Source organism: Bos javanicus, chromosome 4 (genome assembly GCF_032452875.1).
Source record: "Bos javanicus breed banteng chromosome 4, ARS-OSU_banteng_1.0, whole genome shotgun sequence".
NCBI classification, from domain to species: domain Eukaryota; kingdom Metazoa; phylum Chordata; class Mammalia; order Artiodactyla; family Bovidae; genus Bos; species Bos javanicus.
In genome coordinates, this window is record NC_083871.1 from 107,068,310 (window position 1) to 107,076,661 (window position 8,352).

An 8,352-nucleotide genomic window follows, 5' to 3' on the forward strand; every position below is an offset into this window, starting at 1 on the left:
AACAGATTTTCTTGCTACAAGAGTCACCTTAATAGTAATACTAAAGGAAGTTCTTTTAACTAAAAGCAAGTGACCCAGATAGTGACTGGAATACAGGGTCATGCACACACAACAACATGGGTAGAGGTAATTCTGTAATTATAAAATATGGTATGCTGTGCTTAGTCCATCAGTCCTGTCTGACTCTTTGTGACCCCATGGACAGAGGGATCTCTGACATCCATGGGATTCTCCAGACAAGAATACTGGAGTGGGTTGCTATGCCCTCCTCCAGGGGATCTTCCTAACCCAGGGATTGAACCCAGGTCTCCCACATTGCAGGCAGATTCTTTACCATCTGGGCCACTAGGGAAGTAAATGCTTATTTTTCCTTCTGCCTTCCATTAATTCATTTTAAAAAGCAACTGTATAAAACATGCAGTATATGATTATATTCTTGAGTGGGTAAATAAAAGAAATGTAATATATTTGCCAATAACACCACAAAGGAAGTGAGTAGGAACAAAGCTGTTTTGGAATAAGGAAAGGGCACCAAATGTCAACTTGAACCTGAGAAATATTTGAAGAGAACCAGAAAGGTAAACAAGGTTCATATAACAGATAATATAAATATTTACTTGCTCTCCTTTCTTCTTCCAGCTTCTTTAAAATTATATAAAATAATAATTATAACAATGTATTGTTTAGTTTGTTACTATATAGATGGAAAGGCTTCACTGGTGGCTCAGATGGTAAAGAATTTGCAATGCAGGAGACCCAGGTTTGATCCCTGGGTCAGGAAGACCCCCCCCCCCCCCCACCAACACCAGCCCCAGTGAAGGGAATAGCTACCTACTCCAGTATTCCCACCTGGAGAATTCCATAGACAGAAGAGCCTGGCAGGCTACAGTCTAAGGGGTCACAAAGAGACATGACTGAGTGACTAACACACATATAGATTGAAAAAGAATACAGCAGCACAAAAGGGGAGGGGGGGGGAGGTGAAATAGAGCTTTGTAAGAATAAAGTTTCTATATCTAACTTGCATTGTTAGTATAAACCTGAAGTCAATTCTTACTTAAGATGTATATGGTAAGCCCTGGAGTATCCATTAAAAAAAAATAAGTGAAAAGTGAAAAAAAAATAAAGAATTTTAAATGATATACCAGAAAATATTTACCCAATTCAAAACTAATATAACTATGGTTAATATGTTATATGATGTAGTGGAAAAGGTGGATAAATGCAAAAACAAGAAAGGAATTGCAGAAAAGAGATAAAAATTATAAGAGAATCAAGTGAAAATATTATAAATTAAGAAACATTGTCTGAGAGATTGAGTATCCTTTTCATGGGCTTATCAGTAGACACAATACAGATAAAGAAAGAATCAACTTGAAAATATGTCATAGTATATATGCAGTTCATGCTTACTCATTTTGCTACTTTGTAATACACAGACCATACATAATATTTTATTCTCATCAGAAATGAATTCAAGTCTGTTTTCCAGAATTCACATTAACACTTAGTATTCCCAGAGCTTTACTTTTTTCCAATCTGATGGATGTGATATGGTTGATAGTTAAGAAAACCTCGGCAAGTTACTTAACCCCTCTGACCTTCTATTTCTCATTTGTTAAATGCACATACTACTAACCTACAAGATATTATCAGGCTTAAATAAAAATATAGAGAAATTACAAGGTACTTGGTATATACTATTAATACTGTTCTCTTCTACCTACATGCTTTCAAAGTATTTAACAAAGCTTATTTAATGCAGTAGATATTCAATATATAAAGTACTTTAAACATATATAAAATTCAATATATAAAAATCAATCATATGATATAAAAGTTATATTCAGTGTCTCTATTGGAAAAATTAATGAGAGAACAAAATAAAGAGGTTAAGAGCAAACTTTAGAGTCAGACAAACCAGAGCCAAATGGTAATTTTGTTTAGCTTTGAGAATTACTATCAAATTAAGCACAAAATTAATATTTGTGGTGGTGATAAGAAGACACAGAAGTTTTAATTACAATACTACTCTCTTCTTATTCTTTAATTCCTAATTAGAAAACTATTATCAAGAAGAAAATTGAATATTTTACTTTGTATCATATACACCAAAATTTAGGCATTGTCAAGTATGGGTATAGAGGAATACCTATAGAAAGTAAAACAGGAAAAGGGACTGTCTCATCAAAGTCATGTCACAGGTATCTATCTAGGTAGGCATTTTATTTTAGCCAAGGAATCTTTCTAGAAGAGAAAATATTAAAAATTTGCTTGGCTGGAAGTAATCTTCTCTATAGTTCTATTTTTATTTTTATTCATGACATATCACTAAGAATACAAAGTATATATTAACAGAGATCAGTGTTTATGTGAAGCAAAAATAGCAATGTATTAAATCTGACATACCTAAAAGTATACATAAGAATATTTTTACAGTGTAGTAATTGTGTGTGCATAAGAAATTCAGAGAAGTCTCTAATTAGTATTTCATTTTAGATACTTATGTTGATTATGACTGTGTGCAATTGTGAGGAATATAGAGGAAAAATTAAGTGGAATGAAAAGCTACTAAGCTTTCATAGTGGGCATGAAGCATTTCATTTTATTTTTATAGAGAAGATGCTTACAGCTTGGGAAGCTTGAGCCTCCAGTGGACAGACATCTGTCTCTCAGCTCCCAATATGAAGACAAAGTAGACATGCTGGATGAGACTAAGCTTGTGCTGTAGGAGCAGACTGATAGTGTTAGAGATTGAATGTTTATATCCTGCAAAATTCATATGTTGAAGCTCTAACCCTTAGGGCAACTGTGTCTGAAGATGGGGCCCTAAGGAAATAATTAAGGTTAACTGAGGTCATAAGACAGCTTCCCTGGTGGCTCAGTGGTAAAGAATCTGCCTGCCAATGCAGGAGATGTGGGTTGGATTCCTGGGTTGGGAAGATTCCCTGCAGAAGCAAATGGCAACCCACTCCGTATTCTTGCCTAGAAAATCCCATGGACAGAGGAGCCTGGAAAGATGCAGTCCATGGGTTCACAAAGAGTCAAACACATCTCAATGACCGAGCACACACACATGAGGTCATAAGGGTGGATCCTAACTGGTAAGCTGAGTGTCCTTATAAAGGAGACTCATTCTCTCTCTACGCATGTCCACTACAAGAAAGGCCCTGTGTGGACATACAAAGAAGGTGGCCCCCTACAAACCACAAAGAGAAGCTTCATCAGAAACTGAATTGGTCTAAACCTGGATCTTTCTAGCCTCCAAAGCTGTGTAAAATAAATTTCAGTCGTTTGTCACCAAATTTCAAGCTGAAGCGGTAGTGTTTCGATATGGCAGCACAAGCAGATTAATGCAAATAGACTCACAGATTCTTTTGCTTACAACCAAAGACTAAACAGAAAATCCTGGTTACAAAAGATGATTTTAGTCCCAATCATTAACCCCTTCACCCGGAACTCTCCTGCTCCTCTCATAACCTAGACTCAATGACAGATTCATCTGAGAAAGTCAGCAAGACTACTAGAGTGCTGAGAGAGAGGCTGTTTGCAACTGACTCAGTGAGGAGGAGGAGAATGGGATGTGGCGTGGGGTTGGGGGCGAGGAAGAGGAGTGTGTCAGCAGCAGGAGGTCAGAGGCTAGACTCCTGGGGCAACATGGGGAGCGGAAAGAAGGAGAGAGAGAAGCAGCTGAGACCTGGAGAACAAAGGAGGCAGAGAAGAATCAGGGAAGGGGTAGGTGAAGGCGAAACCAGAAGGGCAGGGAGTGAGGGGCATGGTGATGACAAGCGGGGAGAACTGAAGCGTTACTGAAATGATGATGCTCAGCGCTCTTCACTGAGTGCTGGAGTTCAGGCTATGAGGTGCTCTTCACTGGCCTGACTTGCCTCCAGCACCAGGGGACAACCTGGGACACAGAAAATCACAGGCAAACGAGAACAGTGGGATCCCTCTGGTGAGGACGGACCTCATGCAATGAACCAGGGCAAGGGGTATCTGTGTTTGAGCCTCCAACCCTTTCTCAGCCAGTGGTGGCTAGCAGAATATGGGCTGATTTGACTCACCGTCTCATCCTCAGTACAAATAATTCAGTAGACACGGTGGTTTTACCTCTGCTCACCAACAGGAAGGTATCCTCACACAGTGCTCTCAGGAAACCCCATCACCCTCTGCTGGGCAGCTTAGCTGCCACTCTCAGTTCAGGGCTGGCAGAATGCATGAGCATCATCATTTCAGTAAACTCCTACCTCCAAAGCCTTTTCTCCAGCCACATGAAAATTTGACAATTACACTGCCAAACTGCCACGCTCTGAAACTGCCCAGGAACTGGGCATCACTTGGGGGCTTCTTTGCTGGTTGTAGTCTGTCCACAGAGCAGACCTAAGAAAGGTGCTGCCCTTGGATTTGGAAAACAAAGAATCAGGATGCATTATGCAGCCTGATGTCTGAGTATGGGAGAGGTCTAGACAGAAAGAGTTGCTTTTAGCAGCAGCAAACACAGGATACTCCTTCCAGAATTAGTCACTTTGCTCTTACCAGTCTCTATCACTTATAGACCTCAAAGGGGAGAGGCTAAAGCAACACCCTGAGGTTTAGTGAATGGAACTTTTTCCTTCTTCCCCAGGTGGTCACCAAGATTTGTCAAATGAGAAGCATTCCAATCCCTATATCACCACTCCAGGTTCATTTTGTGGCAAAGTGTATACAACATTATATTTACTTTGCAGTAGCAATGGGGCCGAGAAAACATGAAAAACAACCAGAGGAAAAGAGAAACATAGGGTACTTTAAAGCATATGGGCACCTTGTCAAAAAATTTCACAAAAATGTCAGAAAAGAAATAGCAACAGCTGCTGAAGAAATACAGTGAACACCTCCAGCTTTGGACCTTGATTATACCATATATCTCACCCCACTACTGCCCCCATTTCATTCCTCCCCTGGGAAACATATCTTCAGAGATTAAAAGGAAGCCAATAATTTGACTAACAGGGCTTCTACAAACATCTACATATTTACTTTTTTTGATTCTTCCCACATCACAAGAATATGGTTCTCTAAGTTCAACAGTGGAAGTATAAATAGAAACTAAGGTGATGAGATTCTAGCGAGCAGACAGTGGGTGCCTTTTTACTGGCTCTTCCTACCTCCATAGCCTTATCAGGAGTCATACACACTACTCGGCTTTTCTAATGGTGACAGTGATTAAAGAGGGGAAAGTTAGTGTTTTCTAGTTCCTGGAATAATCCATAATGTTGAATACACCACAAAAAAGGAACTGAGAGAAGAGTTAATCCTTGAGGAGTTGACAGCCACGTTTCACTCTATCTCGAAGGGCCTCTTTGACTTTGTCATTCCGGAGAGTGAAGATGAAAGGGTTCAGCAGAGGGGTTAACACGGAAATCAACAGGGAGACTATCTTATTGTACTCGGCTGCCTGCGTTTGCTTGGGTTTCACAAACAGGAACAAGCAGCTGCCATAGCCGATGACAACAAAGGTGAGGTGGAAGGCACACGTAGAGAAGGCTTTCCTGTGGCCGGAGCCTGAGGGGATCCTGAGGATGGTGGAGGTGTTGTAGGTGTAGGAGACAATTGTTGGGGCCAGAGAACCAATGATAATGAAAACAGCCATTAAAAACAGAACAAACTCTGTGAAAAGAGTGTCATCACACGATAGTTTGAGCAACTGACCTTGGTCACAATAAAAATGGTCTAACATGTTTGATTTGCAGAAGGTAAACTGAAATGTGGCATAGCCTGGCCAGATTTCGGAAAGGAACCCAAACACCCATGACCCAGTCACCACCGAGATGCAGGTGTGGCTGTTCATAATGGTATTGTACCTCAAAGGGTTACAGACAGCCACGTAACAGTCCACAGCCATCACTCCCAACAGTGCAAACTCTGTGGTCCCCAGAGCAAGGTACAGGAAGAGCTGGGTGACACATGTAGTCAGAGACACTGTCTGCATCCCAGGGAGCAGCAGCCCCCAGAGCATCAAAGGGGCAATAATGTAGGTGATGATGGCAGAGAGATGACCAAGGGAAAAATACATGGGGGACTGAAGACGTTTATCAATGCAAACAATGACCATGTTCCCCATTACTGTCACTGAGTAGAAGAGAAAGAATACAGCAAAAAGAATTTGATGTAATTCTTGGGACCCAGGGAACCCTAAAAGGCAGAATTCAGTTCAGTGGCACTTGAGTGATTGCTCGTCATTCAGTTCTTGTTTCTGCTCCTTGGGAAACCTAGAGATCAAAAGAAGAGAAACGCTGTTCCACATGGTCCTGCTCTCAAGAGAGAAGGACAGCCTAGGATGAGGAACCATTTCCAACCTGGGGGCCAGGTGAGCTGCCCCTATGAGGATGCTCTCCACAAAGTCAGACCCAAATGTGTCGCTTCCGGTCCAGCTGAAAGTTCACTGCCTGGAATGGATGAAGATAGCATCCTCTCCACTTGTGTGAAGAACACCTCTCTTGTCTTTTTTCCCCTCTAGATGTTCTTTCTCACAGGGCACAAAGGTTAAGACTTGAAGGAGGCCAGTTTTGATGCTGAGTCAGCCTCTTGGATCTGGGAGTTGTTCTTTCCACTTAAGTTAACTGTGTAAGTGTAAGTAAGTGTAGTTGCTGCTTTGCGGCCCCATGGACTGTAGCCCATCAGGCTCCTCTATCCAAGAATACTGGAGTGGGTGGCCATTTCCTTCTCCAGGGGATCTTCCCGACCCAGGGATCGAACCTGGGTCTTCTGCATCACAGGCAGATGCTTTACCTTCTGAGCCACAAGGGAAGCCGAGGTTAGCTGTAGCAGATGACATAGTAGCATTCCAGAGAATGTACAAAAGTCTGAAATTTACCCCACCCTTCATCCTGATTGGTACTGCAGAGACCCAGGTAGGGGTCAGCAGAAAAAAAGCAAAGGGTCTAAGAACAACATCCCTGATTTTCCCGGCTTTTAGAATCTCCATATGACAGAGCAGCTAGTGTTCCAAAACAATAGCTCTTTGAGACTGAGATAATTTTCCAGATAGATTAATTCTTCTCTAACTCCATTTGCCTTCCAAGTTTTGGCAGGAAGGAAAGATAGCACCCAGCTTTGACAAGTTTAGACCTAAGGCTCTCAGGCATTCAGGATGCCTGACCTCTCACTTCAACCATCCCACTACACTAATGTCATCTCATCAGAGGACTCTTTCCAAAATCACCCTCCTTAAAATAGGTCCGACCTGCTCATTTCTGGACTTCCATTCTCCTCACAGCTCTTATTGCCTTATATTATGTTAATATTTAATTGTTTATTTCATTCCTTAATTGAACACGAAACAAAGGCAGCAGTAAACAAAATAAAACTTGGCCGGGTAGAGATTACATTTAAGGAGGGGTTCAAGGTCATTCTGCAAACAAGAAATTAAAATATTGAAGATGTTAGTTTACTAAGAATGCCATAGGAAAAAAAGCAAGAAACAGGACATGAAATTTCATTTTATTTGTTTGTTGTCCATGTGTGATGATGGAATATAAGCTCCACGAGAGCAAAGACGAATCTTCTATATAGTATATATAATTATATATATCATTTATTTGGCTTCACTGGGTGTTATTTCTGGCATGTGAACTCTTAGCTGTGGCATGTGGGATCTAGTTCCCCACCCAGGGATCAAACCTGCCCCCCTGCACTGGGAGAGCAGAGTTCTAGCTACTGGACCACCTGGGAAATTAAAAATTATGAAAATTCCCTGAGAGTGTTAGTTAACTCTTTGCAACCCCACGCACTATAGCACTAGGCTCCTCTGTCCATGGGATTTTCCAGGCAAGAATACTGGAGTGGGTTGCCATGCACTTCTCCAGGGAATCTTCCCGACCCAATATATTTAAATATTTCAAATATATTCTTAAGACAAATAAGTAGAGATGAAAATTTGACATCTTCTGGCAGAGGAAGGATGTAGGAATGTATAGTATATGATTAAAAAGTACGAGATCCTGGCCAAGACTCGTAAGCCATATTTCCCCATCTTATTGCTCTTCGTTTGCCTTGCTTCCTCACTTTATGACTTTCCCTTCCTCTTTTCTTCCTGAACTTCTATAGTACTTCTGTACATCTTTCACTGATGGGAATCCAGGCTTCAAAGACAGAACCATTGGGAGATCTCAGGGGTCTGCTTCTCCCCAGTTTTCCGTAACCACCACTAGATGAAGAAACACGAGAGAGGAGCCTGCTGACCGACATCAGGAGCTGCGCCTGCACGAGCTCCGGGTCAGAGAAGAGCTGAGTCTACTCTCCACTCTGCAGCTGCTCCCCGGCCCAGCCTCCAGACTCTTGGCGTCCTCCTCTAGAAGGCAGCCAAGCCAG

At 41.6% G+C, this 8,352-nt stretch overlaps 1 non-coding gene and 1 pseudogene across 1 annotated transcript; both read right to left on the reverse strand.

Annotated features, from left to right (window-relative positions):
• Positions 1-5,290: 5,290 nt before the first annotated feature.
• On the reverse strand, positions 5,291-6,222 carry LOC133246577 (olfactory receptor 9A4-like; annotated as a pseudogene).
• Positions 6,223-6,717: 495 nt separating this feature from the next.
• Positions 6,718-6,789, reverse strand: TRNAH-GUG (transfer RNA histidin (anticodon GUG)). Its single transcript has one exon. It is a non-coding gene; the product is annotated as a tRNA-His (tRNA).
• Positions 6,790-8,352: the final 1,563 nt, after the last annotated feature.